Here is a 19538-nt window from a genome sequence, read left to right as displayed (position 1 = left end):
CTGCCACTGATCGCGACGTCGCGTACACAACGAGAACAAAAGAGAGAGGAGGTGGGTGGTGTTTAGTCATACTAACAGTTTCCCTTTCGCACACGCCAACACAGCGGCGCATCCAAGCTTCACACTCCGACTCAATGGTTCCTTCGACTGCCACGACGTCTCCGGCATAGGGTTGCGATCTTGGTGGCGAAACGGTTGCTGGCGGGGAGTAGTGCTCGATCACTGCAAGGGCGGCGATTAACACATTTAGGGTTAGGGTTTTGGGAGGAACGACCTTAAGACGGGAAAGATAGAACACCGGGTGCCAATCTCGTGTTCATTAAAACTTCCACCCAAATATCCAACTTCAGCCCCTCCTCACAATTTTGTTTTAAATCTATTTTCAAAACTTACGAAATAGCCCCTGCCCTCAGAATTCTTTACAAATAGAATCCAAAATTTACCATTTAGCCCTTGGTTCCCAAAAGCTATTCAAATTAAGTCCCAATAATTTGCAAAGCAGCCCTCGCCTTCATAAATATATACAAACCACTCCGAAACTTACACTTTTAACCCCTGAATTCTAAAATTATTATGGTTAACGCCTCGAAACCAACACCTTGCTAAATTTTTAATGATTTTTTTAGGGTTTTTATTCATATCAACTCTTATCCCTTTATTTATTTAATAATCGAGATGTTACACTATATATATATATATATGTGTGTGTGTGTGTGTGTGTGTATGTATATATATTGTTTGGGATTATGAGACATGATGAACTAAGTTTATGAAAGAATCTATAAAGAGTTAGTCCATATGGATCATGGATCATGGATAATAAGCCCAATGGCATGGATTAGGGTTTAACAATGACTCTTAGAATCCAACAATATATATATATATATATATATATATATATATATATATATATATATATATATATGTTACCCTATAGCTAAAATCGGTTACCCTAGTGTGTTCTTGGAGTTCCATAACCGAATTTGAGTGCATAGAATATCTCTCTCAAGTCCTCCTTTGTTCATGGTGTTTGTGAACCATTTGAGGCGTCACATTTGAGGTGCTAAGTTCTTAAAGGCCAAAACTACAAGCCACAACAAGAGGTAATTCTATAACTCATTTTTATGTCTTTTATGTCAATTGTATGGTAGTTGTAGGCTTAATGCTTTGGAAACAATATTGCATGTATAATTAGAGAAAACATACATCCAAAGCATTTAGGGTTGTATATGCTGATGGGATTTGAGCAAAACATCATTCCTATGGTGTACATACAAACCATAATAGCTTTTGGATCTAGTTTGTCTAATGAACATGCAATTGAATATCCAAAGCTATAAACCCTAGATCTAGCATACAATTAATCATATTAATATAAAATAGTGTTTAGATCTGACCTTTGATTGTTATATAGCAATAACAATAAATCCTTAGCTTCAGAAAGCTTAGTGCCTCAAGTGCTGCACCTCTAATGGAGTCACAAACACCACTAAGCAACTTGGATGAAGAGGGAGGAGGGAGGAGGCACCAAAAACGGCTGGAAACCCTAATCCAAGTGTTAGCCACGTTTTTGGTGCCTAAGGGCTCATTATATACTTAGGCAATTAGGGTTATCTAACAAAGAAACCCTAATGTGACTGCTTAAGCCCTAAGCAGCCCATGGACTCCTTCTTTAGAAGCCTTGGACGATTTCTAATGGGTTTCCCCATAGAATTCGTCCACTCCACCTTCTATGGACTCCATAAGCCCATCTATGTAATCATCTTATAATTACACAATAAGTCCCTTAAGTTTAATTAATCTCTTTTAGCCACAAAATTAATTATCAATTAATTCTTGACTAATATTAATTAAACAATATGATTTCTCCTTTAATATATTATTCTTATAGTATATTAATAAATCATAATTAAACCTTTCTCTCCTTAATTCATCCTACATATTGCTATGGTGAAGGCAACCCAAAAGGACCATGCTCATAATCGGGTCAAGTACATACCAAAATAGTTATGGACTTAGACACTAATCCAACAGTCTCCCACTTGGATAAGTCTAATAACTATTTTCCGTATGACTTCAGAACCTGATCAGCAATCATAGCTTTCAAAAGCCGCGGTCAACTCTGATCTTATTAGATATGCGTGTCCTTTAGATAAGGGATCATATATTCCTACATTCTCAAGATATTGTATAGACACAAGACATGAATTTCAATCATTCTCTCTATACTGTTTCCCGACTTCCGATTTATGATGACTGACAACAGACCACAATTGAACACATCAAATTAGTCCCGGCTTGGCCAAGCACTTAGGTGTCATCACTAAATCATCGAGGGGCCCACAAATATCGCTTTTATCCCAATTTGAATAAAAGGAATGGATAAACCTCAACTCAAATGCTCGCTTGCATTTACTGATCGAATCTCACACAACAATAAGTTTTATAACACCAAGTTACTGGTGTGTTTACTTATTATCAATGTGCAACCAACCAACAAATAACAACTCACACGTCTCAGTTTCAAGAATATACAATATTATCGTCTCACTAATCACCCGTGATAAATCCATGAAGTGATCCAAATGAGCGTGGGTTTAATCCAATACTCTAATCTTATCAAAGCACTCATCAACCCTGCAGCAAACTCGTGCTATGTCTAAACTTTTCAGACAATCTACACACTCTTCATGACAGTCTTCCTTCATACTTACTTCCAATGTATGACCGACTATGAAGGTTCGAATAACCCAGTTATTCTGGAAGTCAAAACATGCAAACTGAAACACAATAATAATACTTAATCCTATATGGCCCCAAACTTGTGAGAGTAAATAAAACACTTCTATTTAACCACCATATTGATTACTAATTATTTATCGTTTATTGTTTCAGAAAATCAACTTATTTCTCAAATTACAACAATAGCTGTCCCATGCACAAAGCATGCACACTATGTTTCCTGTGGTCCTTACTTTGTGAAACAGATCAATTGAAAAACTTTTCCAATGATGCTCATTTCACAATTCCCAATTCTTATCATTAGTGTTAGAACACAACGTTCTTGCCACTACTAGAATATGCTAGATTCTAACATTTTATGCAATCATCCTTTCGCAAAGTCATAGCACAAAATTCACCAAGACTCGGACAATGAAATTACAAAGTACTTTATCGGAAATTGTTACAAGACAATTCCATAGACGTGAAGTCTCACATTCAAAGCACATTGCTTTGAACATCCTTCTTGCATAAAATGTTTCTAGTCTAGACATAGACTCTCAATATCCAACTCCCAATATGGAAACATTTCCATATTTGCCATATGACAACTCATTCTTAATAGAATCTTATCTATTCTTAATAATGTCAAAATGGTCCATCCAATATCATACTTCCAACTACTCACAAGCGACCAATCCTCAACGAACTTTGGATCGTCCTTTGGTAGTCGTTTAATTATTTTAGTCAAAACTGATTCTAGTCCTTTTTCCCTCTTAATGCGCTAGACATTTGGAAAATTTAAGAATGGTCAAATATTATAGCATTTGCAATCGATCCTGTACCCGAAGCGTATGGGACACAATGTGTAAAGTCTTACATAAAGATATGATACTTTATCAATCTTCTGCTATAATATTTTATGTGTCACGTTCTCACAATTCGAACTATGAAGAGGGATGTCGTAATCATAATCGAAATTTGAGAACACACTATGTATCCTTTGACTATATTTATTAAAATTTCTCAATTTAAGCTTTAGATTTTGAAACGAAGTATAATATTCTCTCACTTAATTATAGCAAAACAACTTTTCAACCCTTGAAACTTTGCAATGTGAATCTTTGTTTTCTATAATTAATATTGATAACTTGCAATACTTGCCATAATAATCATACAAACATAACACATATGCTCCCATTATCATGATGATTATTATCATATAAGCATAACACTTATGCTCCCACTAGCTTTGACATGTATTCAGAAAATAGCTGAACTTCCAGAAAACAATGCCTATTGAATTTTTGAAGTTCATATTTCTAATACCAGATGCTTCGATAAGCCTTTATCTAAGCCTCTTAAACTTATACACCTTTGCCTTAGATAGCTCATATGTGTGTCTAAACAATTCAGAACTTATATTAATAAGTCCCAAATGTTAGACTAATTGCCAAATCTCACAATTCGAACTATGGAAAGGGATGCCGTAGCCATAATCGAATTTGAGAATATAATTTTCACAATTGCTATCTTCTTAAAATCTCTCTTAGTGAAAGAATTTCCTCACAGTCATTTTCATGAAGGAGGGAATCTTATGACACTTAGATTTTATGGTGTATGAGTTCCTATCCATGTGAATTTGCCAAAACCAAGTTTGCGACAAATCCAAACTCATATGGATTGAACTTTATTGATTTCTATCCTTATGGTAACACGAGTGCCCACCATGTCTTCCAAGTAGTTTAGCAACTTATCCTTACATATCAATGTACTTTCCATCGATCAAGGTGCTTTGTCTTTATGCATTCAAATGAGAACTCATAGAACTCACATACATAATTAACTCATTTGGAATGGCACAGAAACAAAATAATGTCAACACGATAGGTTGTAAACCTCAAGTCGTGTGCTAATGATGATTGATAAGGTTTATTATTGATTTGTTCTTGAAACCTTTTTCAAGATCATTAAAACTCCCACTGACCTCTTGACATATATGATTCTTTTGCCAGGAAACTTTCCCAGACAAAAAAAATATTCAAGAGTTAGTGTAGTTCTTATCAAGACAAAACACTTCACATAATTGGTTCTACTTGGTCTTTGTCTTATCCAAGACAACACAACTTACCAATTTCAAATGTGCAAGAATAAGAAAACTTTTCCAAATTCCACATTTGTTGAGTGTTGTAAACCTTCTAAAGATGTTTCACTCAATTCGCAATCTTGGAGTATGACTCTAAGATTCGATATTGGAACGAAGTATGATTGCCTTATTGATTTAACCATTTCCACAATTCCTGATTCCTCTTCTTAGACATACAAATGTACTAAGACTCACTTAGAGGATCAATTGAGATATGGTTCTTAATCATTAAGACTTATCATAAAACACAATAAAAGGTACTCTTCCTTCTTCTTAGAACAAAGAAACTTTTATCTTTCTGCCTACTTGATTCTTCTTTATTCGTTCTGCTATTCATTGAAACTCTTTCAATTAACTCATAATTACACTTATTCTTATAAGTATAATCATATTTACTAAACTTTAGTAAATCATGACGAATATCTTTATCACTCTTATGGTGGACTAAATCAACGCACAACCTAGTGTACTTGATTTCCTAGTCCTTCACTTGACACTTTGTCAAAGAATTAGTCTAATTTCCAAATATGAAATTTCTCAATCATCACGCAACCAAGTTGTATGATTCCAAGTTTCTGTCTAATTGAAACTTGGGAGATGAGAAATTTTCCCTATTTGGTAAATTCTCAACATTTCCACAAATAACATAACTAAGAATCAAATTCATTATTGCTAATAATAGAAACCTTCAAACATCAATTTTTCATACACGCCATTGCAAGGATATATAAATAAGATAAAATCAGAATACATTTTATTGCGGAAAAATTTTGTCCTTACAATGCAATTCAATTGAAAAAAACTATGTTATTACATATTTCTTAGCAATCTATTTTAACTCCAATTAGTAGCTTAAGAATCCAATCTTCAAGCAATGCAATTCAATTGAAAAATGTAATCTTATCACATAATGTATTAAGAATCTAGAATAGGAACTTAAAAGAGTTAGATAATGGATTTTACCTGAAGTAGAGCCATACGTCTTGACTCTCTCCTCTTTTAGATATCTCAGGTAGTATGGGCAGCTTTGTCTCCAATGCCAATTCCTTTGGCAATAAAAGCAAATGGACTCCTTTGGCACAGCACATCAAACAATCACAAACTTAGTTCTTTCTGGACTTCCAATGTTGCCAGTGTCCATTGAAGTTTGGGAGTTTGACTCACCAGACAAATTTGCTTGATTAGCACGCCAAATCATTGCTGATTCATCAGCTATAAGCAAATATGTGAGATTAATGAGGGTCACGTCGTGATCCATCATATAGTACTCTCTAACGAACTCACTATATGATTCAGGAAGTGACTGAAGAACCCAGTCAACAGCCAACATTTCTGAGATATCGACACCCAACATCCTTAACCTATCAATGTGTGACTTCATCTCTAAGACGTGTGCACACACATGTTTCCCATCTTTGTGTTTACTTGCCAAAAGGGCTTGAGTGAGCTTGAACTTTTCAAGCCTTTGAACTTGTGGTTCAGGGAGAACAATTGGAGGAGGTGGAGGAAGTGAAGCATGACTCTCATTTCCTTGATCGTATCTTGGAAAGTCATCTTCATTTGGAAATCTTGTTGCAAAGGATTTGGGAAGACCATTGTAAGATTCAGACATCTACAAAACGGGAGAAAATTCAAGTTAAGTTGATTAGGATCCTTGATGTAACTCCCAAAATGAAACATCAAGGCTAGCATCCAACACAATACTCTACAATCTAGAAGAGGGATGCCGTAATCTAGTTGCATAATATATGAAGGTAGGTAAATAACGATTTACCAATTTCCACCATGAAAAATGAAAAGGAAGTTTAAGTTTTAAATGAATTAAAACTCCTAGATCTTTTGAGATTCATTGAACTTTTCAATGGCATGTTTAAATCTCGATTATGCCCTTCTATTTGCTACTGGGATGCCGAGGATCACAAATAAGGTGTGAATAACCATACGAATCACGTGGTGCACTCAATGCTACTATCACCTAATCAATGTGCCAGTTAGCCACACACGCTCCATTGATCTATGAAAAACATCGAGCCACCCTTCGCCACCAATGTTATCCGCAAATTAGTGTGTCGGTTAACCACACACGCTCCACTAACGTTTGACAAGGGTACAAAGTGTAACTATGATTTGGGAATTTGTAAAAGCATTTAGTCACTTTGTACTTCATTATACTTATAATGGAAGGTTTCTGTCCTATCCTACCCATTCGACTAACGACCCTCCACCAGTCAAGAGCGCGGTGGATAAGAGTGGATACTCATTCAATCGCCATTTTATAGGCAATTTTCTTAAACACCCCTTATAGACCAGCTTCGTGAATGAGGTCTACTAACGGTAAGACAGACTTTTACTCATATATATATATATATATATATATATATATATATATATATATATATATATATATATATATATATATATATATATAATATTTGACTTTTAATGTTACATATATATAGTATAGGGTGTATTTTATACTTTTAAAATACTAGATGGTCTAATTTAATAAATTATACTTTTAATTTAATTAAATGTAAACCAAAACTTTATGTTTTATTAAATTTCTTTTAATTATACACTTTAATTAATTAATAAAAACATAAGGGTGTAATTTGAACTTTTCAAAGTACTAGGGTTTTAGAATTTAACATTACAAAATTAAACTTTTTAATTAAATTTTAAATTCCAAAACGTGAGGGCAAGTTTTGAACATTTCAAAACATTATGGTTCAACTATTTAAATTTCAAAACTAAAACTATTAAGCTCAAATTTAAATTATGAAACCTAAATGGTTAATTTGAAACTTTTCCAAACTTTATCAAGATCATTCTAGATCACAAAATTCAAATAAGGCAATTATCTAATTTTGACCTAGTCAAATATCTTGTAGGATAATTCATCAAATAACTCAAATAATTAAACATTATCTTACAAGGTAACAAATATTTGATTAAATGGTAATTATCTACTATTTTTGTAAGGATATTCACCCAAAAACAATAAAAATCGGATTTTATGAACTAAAAACGTTTTAGGTAATTATCCACAGCCAAAACAGGTCAAAATCCCGCAAAAACAGCATTCTGCGACTCAGACTCGTCGAGTCAGCACTGGACTCGTCGAGTTCATAGTGGACTCGGCGAGTCCAGCCCCCAGAAACTCAAATTTTTTCGATTTTAAGCTTGAATAATCAAATATAACATCAAATACATCAAACAAACAGCCCTAGTCTCTGATACCACTGATCGGATTTGAGCAAAACATCATTCCTATGGTGTACATGCAAACCCTAATAGCTTTTGGATCTAGTTTGTCTAATGAACATGCAATTGAATATCCAAAGCTATAAACCCTAGATCTAGCATACAATTAATCATATTAACATAAAATAGTGTGTAGATCTGACCTTTGCTTGTTATATAGCAATAACAATCAATCCTTAGCTTCAGAAAGCTTAGTGCCTCAAGTGCTGCACCTCTAATGGAGTCACAAACACCACTAAGCAACTTGGATGAGGAGGGAGGAGGAAGGAGGCACCAAAAATGGATGGAAACCCTAGTCCAAGTGTTGGCCACGTTTTTGGTGCCTAAGGGCTCCTTATATACTTAGGCAATTAGGGTTATCTAACAAGGAAACCCTAATTTGACTACTTAAGCCCTAAGTAGCCCATGGACTCCTTCTTTAGAAGCCTTGGACGATTTCTAATGGGTTTCCCCATAAAATTCTTCCACTCCACCTTCTATGGAGTCCATTAGCCCATATATGTAATCATCTTATAATTACACAATAAGTCCCTTAAGTTTAATTAATCTCTTTTAGCCACAAAATTATTTATCAACTAATTCTTGACTAATATTAATTAAACAATATGATTTCTCCTTTAATATATTATTCTTATAATATATTAATAAATCATAATTAAACCTTTCTCTCCTTAATTCATTCTACATATTGCTATGGTGAAGGCAACCTAAAAGGACCATGCTCATAATCGGGTCAAGTACATACCAAAATAGTTATGGACTTAGACACTAATCCAACATATGCACCATAGGATGTTGTAGTATACAAAACCCAACAATGGTATCAGAGCCTAGGATTGTTTTCTGTTAAATTTGATGCATGGCTTAATTTTCAAAGTTGAAAAAATTGATTTTTTGGCCTCCGATTGATGAACTCACCGAGTCCACTGGCTGACTCGACGAGTCCACTCAGTAATAGGTCAACTCGTCGAGTCGTGTTCATGTACTCAACGAGTTGATGCTTCTGATTGCAAATTTTGAGGATTTTTGGCCTGTTTTAGATTAGGATCATTACCACAAAATGTTTTATTTCATAAAATTTGATTTTGTTGGTATGTTAATGATTATCCTCATCCAATTAAAAGATAATTGTCAAAATTTCAAGATTTGTATTAGTTTATATGATTCGGCTAATTTCTTGCAAATTGTTGATATGAATCATCTTGACTTATGAGGTTAACTAGGTCATAGATAAGTTAATTTTTTTATTTGTTAAAAATAACGATCTAAATGTTTTTAAAAGTCCTCCATAACTTGTTCTCAAGTTATGGAACATGAAAAGTTTTTCCATAAAAACCACATTAAACTTATAAGTTATGGAAATAAAAGGTTTTCAAGAGTTATAAAACTTGCCCTCAAGTTTTGGTATTTGAAAAGTCTCAAATTAAGAAACTCTTGTAATTAAAAATGTGTAACTCTTGGGTTCATAAATTAAAAAATTAATTAAATAGTTTTAGTTTTAAATTTTTATATTTAGAACCTTGAAGTTTTTGGATAGTTCAAATTACACCTTTTGGACTTTATTAAATTAATTAAAGTGTTTAATTCAAAGAGATTAATAATTTCATAATGACATGGTTTAAGTTTAATTAAATTAAGAGTATAATTTATTAATTAATTAAACCATCTAGTATTTTAAAAGGTTAAAATACACCCTTATACTATTATAATATTAAAAGTTTAATAATTATGTATATGTATAAGACAAGTCAGTCTTACCATTAGTAGGCCTCATTCACGAAGCCGGTCTATAAGGGGGGGGGGTATAAGGTTACTGCATATAAAATGGTGGTGTAATGGGTATCCACTCTCACCCACCGTTTCCTTGACTGCTAGAGGGTCGTTAGCCGAACGGGTAGGATAGGACATTAATTCTCATTAAAAGTATAATGAAAATACCATGTAACTAAACACTTATAAATTCATAATCTTAGTTACTTAGGAAAAATGTGAATTTGGTGCTAACCCATGTAATTGCACTTTACACCTTGCTAGGTCGTTAGTGGAGCGTGTGTCGTTAACCGTCACACTAACTTCGACTAACAAGGGTGGGAAAGGGTAGCTCGATGTTTTTCATAGATCAATGGAGAGTGTGTGGTTAACCAGCATATTGATTAGGTGATAAATGACATCGAGAGTACCAAGCTATTTTGCATGGTTATTTACACATTGTTTGTGATCCTCGGCATCCCAGTCACAAACTTGAAGGGCACAATCGAGATTAAACATGCCATTGAAAACTTTAATGAATCTCAAAGAATCTAGGAATTTCAATTCATTTAAAACCAATATTTCATTTTCATTTTTCATAGTGGAAACTGATAAATCGTTATTTGCCTACCTTGAAATATTTTGCAATTGGATTACGACATCCCACTTTTGAATTGTAAAATATTGTGTTGGGTCCTAGCCTTAATATTGCATTTGGGTGTTATATTAAGGACTTAAATCAGCTAACTTGAATTTCTCCCTAATTGATGTGTAGATCTCACAACTATGGTCTTCCCCATCCTTTTGGAAAAAGTTTTCTTTAAAAAGATGATATTCCACAAGACGATCGGGGTGAAAGATTAATCCCTTCTTCGTGCTGTAGTGGAACTTCACTTCCTCCACCTCCTCCAATAATTCTCCCCGACCCGCAAGTTCAATGACTTGAAAAGCTCAAGGTTATTCAAACCTTAATTGTTAGCAAACACCAAGTTGGAAGGTTGGTTTGTGCACATTTCTTGGAGATGAAGTCACACATTGATAGGCTCTAAATGTTAGGAGTCGATGTCTCAAGGAAGTTGGCTGTTGATTTGGTTCTTCAGTCACTCTCTGAGTCATATAGTGAGTTCATTTAGGACTACTGTATGACAGATCACGACATGAACCTTATTGATCTTGCTTATTTGCTTATTGTTGTTGAATCAGAAATGATTTGGCACATTGGTAAAGCAGATTTGATTGGAAGATATACTACCCAAACTTCCATGGACATTGACAATGGTAACATTGGAAGTCCAGAAAAGGTTTCTCTTCCCAAAGGAAAGGGATTGGCCATGGTCAAGTCAATTGACCAAATGGTAAAGAGAAAGGCTAAGTTTGAGATAGTCATGTGTACCATTCCCAAAGAGTCCATATGTTTCTATTGCCAAGAGAAGGGGAACTAGTTGCGAAGCTGCCATATTTACCTGAAAGATCACAAGGATGGCAAAGTCAAAATGTTTGACTCTACTTTAGGTAAAGTCCACTGTCTAACTCTATTAAGTTCTTATTTGGAGATTCTTAATACATGATGTAATATAATTACATTTTGATGTTTTGTAGAGTTGAAGAAACAAAAGGAAGCTTAAAGGAAGAGTAAGTTGATTCTGATCGTGAAGAGATGGATTACAATCACATTGTTCGATGATCAGAATTTTGAGCTGCTTCTTAAGAGTTATGATAGATTGCTTAGGAATAGATAACAACATAGTTTTCATATGTAAGTGCATTGTAAGGATAAGTTTTCTGCAATTTTTATAAATAAAGAAAATTTTAAAATTTATCTTATTTTAAATTTCCTTACAATGGCATTTGTGAAAATTGTTTCGTTTGTGGTAGTGTCATAATTTACCAAATAAGGAAAGACTTTCATCACCCAAGTTTCAGTTGGATAGAAACTTGAAATCATGCAACTTGTATTGTGTGATGAATGAGAGCTTCATCTTTGGGAAATTACGACTAATTCCTTGTTCACATGTACATGTGAGTCAAGTGAAGGACTAGGGGATTGGGTACACTGGGTGTGTGCTGGTCAGGTCCACCACAAAGAACGTAAGACTATTCGTCATGATTTACTAAAGTTTAGTAAATATGGTTATGCTTACAAGTTTAAGTATAATTCTGAACATTGGTAAAGTTTCAACGTATGGCAGGACGAATAAGAAGAATCAAATTAGGCAGAAAGATAAAAGTTTCTCCAATCTGAAAGGATGAGAGAGTACTTGAGTATCATGTTTTATGATCATCTTAGTGATTATGAAACCATATCACAATATATCCTCTAAGGACATCTTAATGCATATGTATGGCTAAGAAGAGGCATCGTGAATTGTTAAAATGATCAATCAAAAGATGAATCATACTTCGTTTCAAAATTAAGTCTTAGAGTCGTACTGCAAGATTATGCCTTGAGTGACATTAAATTAAGGAAAGTTTATAAGACTCATCAAGTGTAGAGTAAAATGTTTCTACTCTTGTACATTTAAAATATGTAACTTGTGATGTTTTGGATAAAACATAGACCAACTAAGTCCAATTGTGTGAAGTGTTAGTCTTGATTAGAATCCGCACTAACTCTTGAATATTTGTTTGTCATGCAATGCTCCTTGATATGAGCCTCCTCTGAAACTATCTGTCTGATCCCACCAGAAACCGGAACGCATACCAGACCTCACCGTGTCAACAATCCCCAACCATCAGTGACAAATCTGTCGACCTCACCCCTGATCCTCTCCTATTTCTAATTCTCATTCTTGACTTCTTTTTCCTATGCCCCTATAATTAAATCCAAAAGTGGAGAATCAACGAATATCCTCATGTACATATCCCCAGCTGAAGATCCAGCCAACTTGCAGCTCAAAGCATCTACATCCATATTCGCTTTACCCGGATGGTAAAGGATCTTGCAGTCATAATCCCTGACCACGTCAAGCCACCTACGTTGCCTTCGGTTGGTCCATAAGATATCGAAATATCTTGTGATCCGTGTAAACGGTACATCGGACGGCATAAAGATAATGTCTCCAACTAGTGTTGTAAAAACCATAGCTCTTAACTCTAGATCATGAGTAGGATATCGTGCCTCATGCAGCTTTAGATGCCGAGAAGCATATACAATCACTCGCTCCCTATGCATAAGAACCGTCCCGAAACCAGTGATTGATGCATCACAAAATACCACAAAATCCTTGACATCCTACAGAAGGGTTAACACTGGGGCCTACCATAACCTCTACCGTACTATTTCAAACGTCTTCTGCTACTTTGGGCCCTAACAGAATTTTTTGCCCTTCCCCGTCAAATGAGTGAGTTGTAAAACAATATTGGAGAAATCCTTGATAAATATCCGATAATATCCTGCTAAACCCAAGAAACTCCTTACCTTTGAGGGGGACTTTGGGAGATCCCACTGCATCAGAGCCTAAATCTTGACCGGATCGACCAAAATCCCGTTTTGGTTATCGAGATGCCCCGGGAACAGGACCTCTCATAACCAAAACTCTCACTTCGAGAACTTGGCGTACAACCGTTCTGATGCGGGCCCTAGTGTGGAGGATCGGGCCCTTGCGTTCCTAGAGGCCCACGATCGTGTGACTAAAGGGGCTTCACGAAAACGGCCATAACTTTGGCTACGAATCTCCGTTTCGGGCCTACGACCAAAAATCGCTTTCTAAATGGAGTTATGAGCAATTTTGTTATTTTTCCTTAATTTTTGGGTTTTGTTTTTGGGTTTGTATTTGGCCCATGGACTTTTAGGGTTTCATTTTAATTTCTGCTTCTTATTTAACTTTTTTTGATGTAATTTGGATGGTCAATCATCAATTTTATGAACTTTCAATTTTCTCCCAAATTCTATGTGTTAACCCAGATTTTGAAGCCAATCCCACGGTATTCGTAGAATCAACGTGGTTTTGAAGAGATTTTCCTGGCTATTCTTTTAGAATCAACAGGTTCATTCTTGGTTATGTTTGTGTTGTTTTTTTGCGCTGCATCAGTTGGTATCAGAGCCGAATTCCTGGTTCAAAATGCCTCCGAGGAGAAACAGGACGCCCGCTAATGTTCACGAGCAAGAACTAGAAGAAGGTATTATGGCATGAATGGAGGAGAGGATGGATCAAATGGTTGACCAACTGACTGATAGGATGGTCGAACTGATGAATCGAGGAGGGCAAAGGTCTCGAACGCATTCTCAAGTGGAAGATGGTGAATTTGGGAACTTGTTCGGCGGCAGTGACGGTTCATATTCTGAAGATGATCTAGAAAGGTGACCAAGGCGTGATCATAGAGGTCACAATAGGCGTTGGGAGGCCGGAATGAGAATTGATATCCCAGAATTCGACGGGGTCAGTTTGAATCCAGAGGGGTTCATCGACTGGTTGGCTACTGTTGAGGAAGTTTTTGAGTTCAAAGAAGTCCCTGAAAACAAAAGAGTGTCATTGATTGCTACCAGGCTACGTGGTAGGGCATCTGCATGGTGGCAACAACTGAAACTGGCACGAGACAGGCTCGAAAAGTCAAAGGTCGTGACTTGGAGGAAGATGAAGAAGTGTTTACGATCCAACTTCCTACCCCATAATTTTCAAAGGTTGATGTACCAACGGTTGCAAAATCTGAAGTAGGGTGCCAAATCAGTTGACGATTACACAACTGAGTTCTACCAATTGATTGCCCGAAACGATATCCAGGAGATAGAGTAACAACTCGTTGCTCGATATATTGGGGGTCTACGGGTCCAAATCATGGACTCTGTAAATATGTTTGACCCGGTATCTATTTCTGAAGCGCACCAACAGGCGTTGGCTTTTGAGAAACAAAGTCGTCGGGTGGGCGGTTCGTCTTCAACTGCCAATATTGGAGGAAGTCCCAGGACGGGTGGTATGGTACCCCGTGTTGTGCCTAATCAACAAAGACCGACATCTAACAGTGTTGGACCAAATCCTAGGACAACTGTTAGTAGCAGCTTGAAGTGTTTTAGTTGTGGGGAGACAGGTCACCGACAATCAGAGTGCAAGAAGGTCGGAAAACGTCATTTGTTTGCTGAGCAAGATGATTGGCAAAATGATGATGCCGGTGAAAATTACGAAGATCCCCTTGTGTATGACGACGAGCATCAATGCGAAGAGGAAGTTGTAACTGGAGATGTGGGGGTAAATTTGGTGGTAAGGCGGTCTTGTTTTACACCAAAAGTTGTTGGTGATGATTGGCTCAAACACAACATCTTTCAGTCGACATGTACTATTTTGGGAAAGGTTTGTACTTTTGTTATTGATTCAGGAAGTTGTGATAACCTTATATCTGAAGAAGCAGTTCAAAAGTTGGCTTTGAAAACAGAAAATCGCCCTAAGCCTTACAAGCTATAGTGGCTTAAGAAGGGTGGCGAGGTCACTATATCTAAACGAGCCCTTGTTCAATTTTCTGTTGGTACCACGTATAAAGATGATGTGTGGTGTGATGTGGTTGCTATGGATGCATGTCATTTGTTGTTGGGAAGACCTTGGGAGTATGATCGTAACATAGATCATAACGGGCGGACTAACACTTACAGTTTCTTGTTTGGTGGTGTGAAGATAACATTGGTTCCCAGTAAGCCAAATGAGCCAGTTCCGAGACCTTCGGGTACTCTACTAACCCTTAATCAGTTTGAAGACGAGTTGGAGGCGGAAGGTGAAATTTTTGTATTGCTCGGGAAGGAAGTCACTAAGGAGGTTGAAATTCCTGAGGCTATGGTTCCTCTGCTCAAGGAATTCGTTGATGTTTTCCCTAATGAATTACCTGATGGTTTGCCACCTTTACGTGACATTCAACATCATATTGATTTACAACTAGGAGCTCAGTTGCCTAATAGGCCACATTACAGAATGAGTCCCGGAGAGCATGAGGAGTTGCGACGACAGGTGGAGGATTTGATTTCAAAAGGTCATGTTCGGGAGAGCATGAGCTCGTGTGTTGTTCCTGCTTTGTTGACTCCTAAAAAGGATGGTACTTGGCGTATGTGTGTTGATAGTCGCGCCATCAATAAGATCACGGTGAGGTATAGATTTCCAATTCCTCGACTTGATGACCTACTTGACCAGATTAGCGGTGCCTCTATCTTTACGAAACTGGACTTGAAGAGCGGGTACTATCAGATTCGACTTAGGCCTGGGGATGAGTGGAAGACTGCCTTCAAGACTCGTGAAGGATTGTATGAGTGGTTGGTGATGCCTTTTGGTTTATCAAACGCTCCTAGTACATTTATGCGTGTGATGAACCAGTTGTTCAGGCCCTTTATTGGTAAATTTGTAGTCGTTTATTTTGATGACATACTTATTTACAGTGCTACTTTTGGTGAGCATGTCAACCATGTGAGGAAGGTTTTGACTGTACTTCGACGGGATAGTTTGTACGCAGCTATTAAGAAATTTGTGTTTATGGTTCCTAAAGTCTTGTTCTTGGGGTACGTTGTTTCTGGGGAAGGAATACAGGTGGACGAGTCTAAAGTAGCAGCTGTCAGACAATGGCCAAGTCCAACTACCATCACTGAAGTTCGAAGCTTTCATGGCATTGCTTCATTCTATAGGAGGTTTATTCCAAACTTTAGTTCTATTATGGCACCGGTGACTGATTGTATGAAAGGGAAGACCTTTACTTGGACCGAAGCAGCAGAATCAGCTTTCCAATTAGTAAAAGAGAAGCTTACTACATCACCGATTCTTGTATTTCCAGACTTTTCTCAAGTGTTTGAATTACACACAGATGCTTCCAAGGTTGGGATTGGAGCAGTTCTAAGTCAAGGAGGACGACCGGTTGCCTATTTTAGTGAGAAGTTGACGGGGCCAAAGCTGCGTTATAGCACTTATGATGTTGAGTTCTATGCAGTGGTCCAAGCTGTAAAGCATTGGCGCCATTATCTATTTCATAAGGAATTTGTTTTGTTCACAGATCATGATTCATTAAGACATATTCGCAGTCAAGATAAGGTGTCACACAAACATGGGAGGTGGATGTCGTTCTTGGAAAAATTCACTTTCGTGGTTAAACACAAGTTTGGGATGTCAAATCGGGTGGCTGATGCATTGAGTCGGAGGAGTAATGTGCTAGTTTCCATGAGGGTTGGTGTGCCGGGGATGGATGTCCTCATGGAGCAGCTAACGGTTGATCCTTATTTTTCTGTTGTTCTGCAGGGTATACAATCTGGACAGATGTCTGATTTTCTACTGCATGAAGGTTTTCTTTTCAAAAGCAATCAATTGTGCATCCCTGATTCAAGTCTCCGCCTTCAAATCATTAGGGAGCTGCATGGTCAAGGGCATGTCGGCCGAGATCGCACTTTACAGTTGGTACAATCATCTTATTTTTGGCTTACAATGCGCAAGGAGGTGGATAGATATGTTAAACGGTGTCGAATCTGTCAGGTGTCAAAGGGCACATCTACCAATGGAGGACTCTATATGCCTTTGCCTGTTCCATCACAACCTTGGGTAGACATCAGTATGGATTTTGTGTTGGGTTTACCACGTACTCAACGGGGAAATGATTCAATATTTGTGGTTGTTGATCATTTTTCTAAGATGGTGCACTTTATTCCTTGCAAAAAGATGACAAATGCAGTTAATGTGGCCCAGTTATTATTTCGAGACGTCTACCGTTTGCATGGATTACCGTCTTCTATTGTATCAGATCGAGACACTAGGTTTTTGAGTCATTTTTGGCGCAACCTATGGAAAATGGTCAACACTCAGCTCAATTTTAGTAGTGTATATCATCCTCAAACGGATGGCCAAACAGAGGTTGTCAATCGATCCCTTAGTAATATTTTGCGGTGTTTTGTGGGTGATCATGTGAAGACCTGGGATCAAAAGCTTTGTCAAGCTGAGTTTGCTCATAATCATGCTATCAACCGAAGTACTGGATATAGTCCATTCCAGGTGGTCTATTCTGTTCAGCCATGGGGACCACTTGATTTGATGTCACTGCCTGTTTCTAGGGTTGTTCCAAAGAAAGTGCAGGATTTTGTTGGAGGACTACATGATGTTCATAGGGCTGTTCATGACAACTTGGTCCGAGCTAACTCCAAGTACAAGCAAGATGCAGATAAAAAAACGCAGACAAGTTGATTTTGAAGTAGGTGACTTTGTTTGGGCTGTTTTGACTAAAGATCGTTTTTCGGTTGGTGAGTACAACAAGCTATCAGCTAAGAAGATTGGACCAGTGGAGATTGTGGAGAAGATTAATTCCAATGCTTACCGTCTACAGTTGCCAAGCCACATTCGTTGTTCCGATGTATTCAATGTAAAGCATTTGCTTCCTTATTATGGGGATTCTTCTGATGATGACCATGGTGCACATTTGAGGTCGAATTTTGTCTACCCGGGAGGGGATGATGCGGGCCCTAGTGTGGAGGATCGGGCCCTTGCGTTCCTAGAGGCCCACGATCGTGTGACTAAAGGGGCTTCACGAAAACGACCATAACTTTGGCTACGAATCTCCGTTTTGGGCCTACGACCAGTCAAATCGAAGCTTGGATCAAGGAGCACGTCTAGATAAGTCCCCAAAGGGGACTTACCCGTTTTTGAGTCCAGAAATCGCCTTCTAAATGGTGTTATGAGCAATTTTGTTATTTTTCCTTAATTTTTGGGTTTTGTTTTTGGGTTTGTATTTGGCCCATGGACTTTTAGGGTTTCATTTTAATTTATGCTTCTTATTTAACTTTTTTTGTTGTAATTTGGATGGTCAATCATCAAGTTTATGAACTTTCAATATTCTCCCAAATTCTGTGTGTTAACCCAGATTTTGAAGCCAATCCCACGGTATTCGTAGAATCAACGTGGTTTTGAAGAGATTGTCCTGGCTATTCTTTTAGAATCAACAGGTTCATTCTTGGTTATCTTTGTGTTGTTTTTTTGCGCTGCATCACGTTCCCGCCTCAATAATACCAACGGCTCTCGAAGGTGCTCCTCGTGTTGTTCTCGGGTCTTGGAATACACCAACATATCATCAATAAACATAATAAATAATCGATCGATCATCGGCTGCACACCCGATTCAACAAAACCATAAACACTACAGGCGCTTTGGTGATCCCAAATGTCATCACCACGAACTCGTGGTCACCATAACGAGTCTAAAACACGGTCTTCTTCACATCCTCCTCTGTCATCCTCAGCCGATGATACCCCGACCTCGTATAGATCTTGGACACCCAAGATGCATCGTGAAACTGATCAAAGAGGTCTTTAATCCGCGGAAGGGGATAACGGTTCTTCACCACCAACTTGTTCAACTCCCTGTAATCAATGCACATCCGATGCGAACCATCCTTCTTCTTGATGAAGAAAATTGGTACTCCCATAGCTAACTACTTGGTCTAATGAATTTCTTGCCTAGTAGCTCCTGAAGCTGAAAGGAGAACTCATGCCTCTTGGGTGGTGCCAAATGGTACGATGCCTTGGCAATCGGAACTGCACCTGGAAGTAGATCAATCCTGAACTCCACCTGCTTCTCAGGAGGAACACTAGGTAACTCCTATGGAAACACAACATCAAACTCCCTAATAAATAGAACATCTGAAACCGAAACCTGCACCCCAACCCGAGTATCAACCACATAAGCAAGATAACCCATACAACCATGATGAATGTAC

This window comes from Lactuca sativa, chromosome 1 (assembly GCF_002870075.4).
Source record: "Lactuca sativa cultivar Salinas chromosome 1, Lsat_Salinas_v11, whole genome shotgun sequence".
Classification (NCBI taxonomy): Eukaryota; Viridiplantae; Streptophyta; class Magnoliopsida; order Asterales; family Asteraceae; genus Lactuca; species Lactuca sativa.
This window is presented reverse-complemented; position numbering follows the sequence as displayed.